General features: G+C 33.9%; 1 protein-coding gene across 1 annotated transcript in view; it reads right to left on the reverse strand.

The window, feature by feature from the left end:
- Window positions 1-7,368, reverse strand: part of LOC140058984 (plexin-A4-like) — a 106,680-nt gene extending 99,312 nt beyond the window's left edge. Inside the window, exon 1 of the mRNA XM_072104776.1 lies at window positions 7,245-7,368. The gene's annotated coding sequence lies outside the window, so the exon portion shown is untranslated. The remainder of the gene's footprint in view (window positions 1-7,244) is intronic.
- Between the last annotated feature and the right edge of the window lie 790 nt (window positions 7,369-8,158).

Below are 8,158 nucleotides of genomic sequence, written 5' to 3' on the forward strand. Positions count from 1 at the left end.
TTAAAGCTACTGTACTTAACTTCCCAACGATAATTAAAGCTACTTAACTTCCTAATAATAATTAGTAATCATGACAACTCTATCCATTAGTATACAGTATTGAATATTGATGAGACATTAGGAAAATGAGAGTTACATCAATTATTAATATAAGAACACATCAAATAAACATTACCACAAGATTGAACTAAACATTAATAGCAAATGTACAACAGGGCCCGTCTATTCTGAGGGCAAATACTGTTACCAATTAATATTCCATGAAAAAAACTGGCAGCAGAAACAGGACATTATAAACATTTTGAATAACCAGTTAAATGACATTCTCTGGTCAATAATAATAATAACCATAAAAATACAGTATTTACAAAAAGTATCCACCACAATAAATGAAAAAAACTACACAAACCAGAAATGGTGTTGGTAGTCTATGAGTGCCGCTTACCTGGATAAACCCGACATAAGCCCTTTTCCACGAAGTGCGAAACAATTACGAAAAAAAGAATTTAGCTCCCCTCCGTGATAAATGGGACAGTCCGCTATAGCGCCCTCTAGTGGGACCACTCCCACGTAGTACCATCATCAACAACAAACAAATAATCAATTTGATTTGATGGTTGAAATGCAATTTAATGTAATCGGTTATCGATATAAAACAAGTTAGTGAAATAAGGCTATATAAGTAACTAGCCGCAGATGCTGGGAACTGGGCTAATTTAGTAAGACTTTTTGGGACACCATTTTAGGATTTAGAGGACACCCCTATTAATAAGACACACTTTCTTGAGAGAAATACATATAACACTATGGTCAACCTGTATTCAAAGATAAAACCTCTATTAAGGAGACACCTTTGGGACAACAAAGAAGGATCTACTGGATTTCCAACTCTATAAATACAGTAAAAGTAAAGTTTAAACTGCATGTACAGTTGAAAAGACAATTATCACAGAAAACATTACCAAATGACTCTTTCCATACTAATGTTAAACCTCAACTGCTGAGTAATATACTATAAATAAAATCTCACCAACAATTTAACACATAACATGACTCAACGAATACTTCAATGAGTAGCCTGGACAATTCAATTGCTAATTTAAGCATGCGTCATGCTGTATAAAAAGAAGTTATATCTATTTCAGGAATTATATATATCCATAATGACCATCCTTATCAGGGCAAACCATAATTTAAGTCACAAAATGATAACCAATGCTGTCGTTCCCTGTTATACAGTGAGTCTTCCAATACTGAACACACAAACATTCTGATATTCTGAATTGTGTAAAGGGTAAAAACATTTTTTACCACAAAAAAATCTTTTGGGAGATTTTTAGAGTACTATATTCATGAATTGTGGCACTAAACCCCGCCCTAAAGTGGGACAAGCCCTATTCAACCACACCTTTTCTTATCAAGACATAGCATGTAGCTGTATAAACGATATATGATACGTCAAACAATACTGTGAGCTAGACAGGTATGAAACATAAAAAGAACATTGTCCTTTTTTACTACCATACTGGACTGTAACATTGAAATAAATAATTCTTCTCCCGAGAATATAATTTCATTTCCATTATATTATCGCACCAACAGAAAAACTGACTAACCTACTTCATCAGATCCCTTTTTCGAAATCTGACACAGTTTCTTATCGAGAAAATAATACAATAAATCTACATAAATTTGATTCATTGAAACTATACTGATTATTTTTGATACAAATATTTCTCCCAAGAATTTTTAAAATATTATTTATCATAAGAGTGTTTATATAGGTTATATAATGTTATATTTAAGGCACCATCAAAACAAATTTTTTTTATTCATAAATAATTTTTATATTCAAGTTCTATAGGGATGTCTGTACAATATTGTAATAATAAATCTTATTAAATTTTAATATTATACAGTACCAACATTATTTACACTGTTTCACATCTTTTAATTTTGAAAGTTTCACTACACACCAAAAGTGTACTGTATGTCGTATTTTGCATACTAAAATTCCCAAGGTTAATTGGCCGCCGTTTTCGCGTCGATAAATACACTGACAATTAAGCATATCATTATATATCTGATAAGTTGCGATTTTCGTCACTGTGTGCTCGTTCACGTGTGAAGCTTAATGTTGCTTCGTCCACATGTGACTTGAATGTAAGACTTGCGTATGACCATGACATTATGGCATCCTTCGTAACGTGCATTAAAATATATATTGCCATTCTTATTATGTTTACAGAATATCCTATTAAAATTGTCTGTGCATATTTTATATCATTTTTATGACAGGTTTAGTATAATTCAAATAATGATTACTTGTATTATGAATTATGAAAATAATAAATTCAATGCTGCATTTTCAATATATTTTCTGTGTCTATTAGAATGTTAATTTATTGCCACTAAGCGGACAAATCTTGACAGAATACTGTAAATGAACTATGATGAGACGTTAAATAAGAATGAACAAAACATTCACTAGATTTTTCCGGTATCATAGGGAAATACTTTAATACAGCATCACATGTGTTTCACATTGTCTAGTATCCTAGACATTATCCTTAACCTAAGAATACAAGATACAGGCACCATGTGATACTGTATCATGGAATTTTCCTGACACTGAAGATATATTGTCATACAGTATATGAAAATACACTGAGAATCAGTCACCTTCAAATTTGAACCACCTGTATGTTGTAACAATGTCAAGAACTACTTTTATCAACATACACACAACTTATTACTATAATCTTTTATGTTTCAGTGTTTCAACCTATTAAATCAATCAATCAATTTATTACAAAGAAAATGTGTCCAAATAAGGAAATAAACATAAAATGATTCATGGACTATAAAACTAACACATGAACCTATAAAATCAATAAAATTGAGTTGGTGTTTTTACTACAAAATACTTGCAATAAATGTCAATAAATTGCTAATAAACTTCACAAAATTCTTCATTTAATGTTCATCAATATTCTTTCATTGACTCATAGGTTCTTTTTTTGGTGTACACACATTGGACAATTGATTAAAATCATGTTTACATTATAATACCTAACCTCTATTAACACGTTCACTGCCACGGCGTATTTATACGTCAAAAATTGCGTGTCGCTACTTGCCAAGACGTAATACTACGTCAAAATCGTAGCACTTTTGTATTGTATGTAGAATCGCTGGCAGTGGTGATTGGAACAGGAATTATCGCATGGCAGTTTATGAATGATGTACGTAAACGATAATCTAAAAATATTTTGAATGACATCATGATAGTCTGTGACCAGATGTTACACTTTCAAACTGTAATTTAATATGTAAACGGGACTTGGCACTGGGACAGAAATTACGGAAAATGCCTTGGCAGTCAATGTGTTAAGGGGACAACCTAGGGACCCAACAAAATGTCCCCTTAATAGGGGTTAGCTGTTTAGTGTTAAAACATAGTTTTCTCTGGTTTATATAATATGGGTATCGCATGAATATGGGTGTTCTCTGAATATGGGAGTTTCTTGAGTATGGCTGTTCCTTGAGTATGGCTGTTCCTTGAGTATGGCTGTTCCTTGAGTAGGGGAGTTCCTTGAGTAGGGGAGTTCCTTGAGTATGGCTGTTCCTTGAGTAGGGGAGTTCCTTGAGTAGGGGAGTTCCTTGAGTAGGGGTGTTCCTTGAGTAGGGGAGTTCCTTGAGTATGGCTGTTCCTTGAGTAGGGCTGTTCCTTGAGTATGGCTGTTCCTTGAGTATGGCTGTTCCTTGAGTATGTCTGTTCCTTGAGTATGGCTGTTCCTTGAGTAGGAGTGTTCCTTGATATGGGTGTACCCTAAATAGGTACAGTATAGGGATGTTCCGTAGCAGGTGGATTCCAATAATCTTAGTTGAATTTGAAACCAAGAGGTGTATTATACAAAATCATAACTTGTTAGGTCTGAACAGACTTTCAGTAGAGTTAAAAATAGCAATTTTCAATGGCTAATTAGTTTTCAGTAACAAATTAAAATGTTTATATTTTACACTTCTGTAGGTGATACTAAACAAACAAGTTAAGTAAACAATATAGATAGTCAACTCAAACCAAACTGCACGTAACTAAAACGATTGCAGCTAAAATAATTATAAAGAACATTCACTCAATACTTTGTGTTTAAAAATTGAATTAATATCAAAAAATTATAAGAAGGCATGATAAATTTTAACAGGTTCAAATTATAGACAAAAGGCTAAACTTTAGTCAGGATGCAGATAAAGCCAGCTGTGTATTACCCATAAAAAAATTGCTCACATCATATTTCATTTGAAGAGTACAAAGAGATAGCATAATGGGTGGGTAATGAAGCGCTAATTGAGATAATAAATTAACATTGTTTTATAAACAATTGTATCCACTTCTGGAATTTTAGTTTCAAATAAAAATGGAATGAAAAATAGATAAATATTACCAGAAGTAATTTTGGTATTCTGTGCTCCTACTGTACCTGGATAATTTGACATACTGTACAGTGGAGGTAAAGGGAAGAACATAATGCTAAAAGATTTAGTATTTAAAGCCCGGTTTCCATTAAAATCGCTACAGCGTTTCCATTCAAATTGCTACACGCGCAGATGTCGCCGACGCAATCGGGAAGGCTTCCCGATTCATTGCAGTCAAATCGGCAAAGTTCAACCATGTTCAACTTTGCCGGCAATGAATCGTATACGCGTACTAAAGAATATTTAGCGCTCGCGTACTAGATCCCCGATAAATTCTAGCGTTTCCATAGAATCGCTACGCTCTGTCGTGTAGCGATTTTATGGAAACCAAGCTTTAGTAATCACATATAATACCACTGACTTAGATGCGTTTTTTATCACATTTCGAGTTATATTCTTTAAAGATAAAGTCTCTACAGTATGTTGGTTTATCCAGGTAAGTTAGGCACGTACGAACGGAACCAATATATACAGTATATACTGTAGCTCTTTCAAAAAAGGAAAAAAGAACCAATAAATATTTTTATAGTAACTGGTATAAAAATAATCTAATGTATTCCAGCATCAATTTTATTCTAAATGTTGTTCCCATGGCAGTACAGTACAAAAGGACATGGGTTTCTATCCTAGCCTAATTTAGGGAATTATAAATAGGGCATATACTGACCCCAAATAATACTCCCAGTTCTAATCGTACTGTATATGCCTTTTCCCTTCCTGCGTTAATCCTATATAAAGTTAGCAGGATTTCTTTTATATAAATAATCCAACCTTGGAAGGAAGTGAAGCATGAATTATAAAGGAAGACTTATGTTTTTTTTTAATTAAATAGATCACACTGCCTATTCATTCTATGATTTCGGCATGTTCGGTGCCAGATCAATAACAAATATGGTAATGATATGTCCAAGTTAGTATGGTAGTGATATGACATCATATGTCCATATATAAGCACAACATAATCACATTTTTTTTCACATAAACTTTGATAGTGTAGACGGAGCTTTAACTATGTCCTATCTTTTGCTGCATAATGGTGTTATTGTTCTGTCCCCACTGGTCATTTATTAATATATTTACATTTGTGTGATAACTTAACTTGCCATGGTGACTAAATGCTTATTTAGAAATGTGATTTACTTTTAAAAGAAAAAGAATTTAAGATATTTATCTGTGAAAAGAAACAGCAAGCAATTGAAATAAGAGACAGACACTGGAATCTTCTACATCACAATCCCATATCATAATTAGTCTACTCAATGATAAACTAAGGAAACAATACAGATTTTAAGAGTATAAACATTATTTTAAAGTAAACATTTTAAATATACGTATATATTATATAGGAAACATTCCACTATCATAAATTGCTAATCTTCTATATTTATATGGGTATACGGTAAATTTAATAGTGTTACAGGTTATACACACTCCATAAAAACAAAACTAGGTCACTTTGTGAAGCAACCAATAATATGAATAAACTTTGTATTCAGAGGCCAACTTTGACTAACAGTTACTGACTAACAGTAACTAACTAACAACAGTAACTAACAGTTACTTAAGACCCCATTTACACTTACGATTTAGGCCGGCCCTGGGTCGGCAATTGATAAGTGTAAATACTCCAAAAAGTTAGGCCGGCCCTGGGCCGGACGCAGATCTGGGCCACCTCTCCAGGTAGGTTCAGGAGCGGCTTTTACGTTTGGGCCGGCTTACGCAGTGAACCGTGAACAACGTTTGACCTTTTTATGAGGTTGTTGTTATGACGATCCGACATTCTCAGTACATACCTTCCTCCTTTTCGGGCGACAATTTGTTTTCTTCATTATATAGTTAAATTTATTTTCAGACATCTTCTTTCAATAAAGTATTCCTCCGCTTGTTTCGCATATACATAAAATATAGCCATATTATATAAAACAGTGGGGTTCATTTTGTTTTTAATGGGACAAAAAACAACAATACAGTACTATAAATATAAAACGGTCGGTTCGCGCGGAGAGTTGAATTGACGATCGAGAGAGAAAAATGTAAACAAACTGTACTTCGTATCCCAGCATGCAATGGTACTTCCGATAAAATTATTTACGACCAGTAATCTGCGTCGGTAGTGTAAACGCTCTGGGCCGGCCTAAAAAGTAAATATTTGCAACCGGCCCAGGACCGACCCAGGACCGGCCCTGGACCCAAACGAAAGTGTAAATGGGGTCTAAGACTGTACATTTGGTTAAACTATTGCAATTAATTAATCAATACTGTGTACGTACAATATTTGTGGGAACAATAAATTACTAGAGAATATAATATGTACTCTGAAGAAATGCTGTGGGATAAATTTGGTCGAATTCGGCTGTCAAACAATCAGTAATACTAATACTTCTTAGTCATGACATGTCCGGTTCACGCTGGAATTCCGCACACCTACAAAACTAGCCTATCTCTTCCTACTGTACACAAACTAGCATTGTACTTGCAGAATAAACAAACAACCACCATACAATTAATAGAAGTCTGTCTGTTGACGATGTATGTTACCGTTTGAAATCTATCCGGGTTTCCGTAATAACGGTAGAGGATAAATTCTATGAAATAATGCCAAATTATTTAGGCCACTCACTGTGTGTGATGTCGATGATATACGACCAGTTAGTTACCCTTTTGAGCGACAGTGAGTGGGCCGAAGACATACCGATGATTTCACTTCGGCGTAAGACATTTGGTCTCCAAACAAGTTTTTAAAAGTAAAACTTAATTCTACTTACCCTCTATCAAATAAATCCTATTTTAGTAAATCATAGGCCTAATCATGATATTCCAAGCAAAATATACCATTCCACGCGTGTTTACGTCTTCTCAAAGCAGACTTTCAATAACAAATGCAACAGAAATATACCGTGATAACTTTCATACGACGTGCTTAGAAACTTAAGTACGCCTGCGCACACCGGAAATCACTTTATAGATATACGGCCGTTAGAGGGCTCCCAACTAAGGTAAAAAAAAAAAATCTAAAAACAAAGGAACACAATTTCTATAAAACATAACGTTTTCACATTTGCGCGCAGCGGGTACTGCGCGCAGCGGGTACTACGCGCTCTGTTAGTAAAAAACAGGCTAAGTTATTTAGTTTTGCTTATTCAATTAAAGTCAATAGATGTCTTCAAAATTAAACAGGAGAAAGTATGTAAACCAATTTTAAATATTCAATACAAAAGTACAAGGGAACAAACGTAATTGTTTAAGTAGAAGCACAAAGAATTCCAATAAAATGATAAAAGAGACTTGCTGTAGGCCTATGTCATGATAAAAAAAAATACAATGACTTTGCGTATTTCAGATATCAGTACAACTCATGGGGTCGCCGAGATGTAAAAACGTTCCCCTTCCCTCCCCTGACTAGAGTGCCAGTATCTAAGATAATACGATTTAGCTATTAAAATACATTATTTATAAACGTACTTAACACCTGAATTATGAATTATTAAATATTAATTTCAAATCGATAGACGACATGATCAAAGCAAGCCTTTGACCATGCACCCATCAAAATGGTCAATTTTTGTCTTTTTAATCCTAAAGTAAAATACTCTTCCTGTTCTTCCTATCTTTAGCAGGCTTACTTTTTTATTCGTTTCCAGGTTGAACGAACAATTTGCCCTCCATGCATTCAAATTCT

The sequence above is a fragment of the Antedon mediterranea genome, chromosome 9 (genome assembly GCF_964355755.1).
Source record: "Antedon mediterranea chromosome 9, ecAntMedi1.1, whole genome shotgun sequence".
In the NCBI taxonomy this organism is placed as follows: Eukaryota; Metazoa; Echinodermata; class Crinoidea; order Comatulida; family Antedonidae; genus Antedon; species Antedon mediterranea.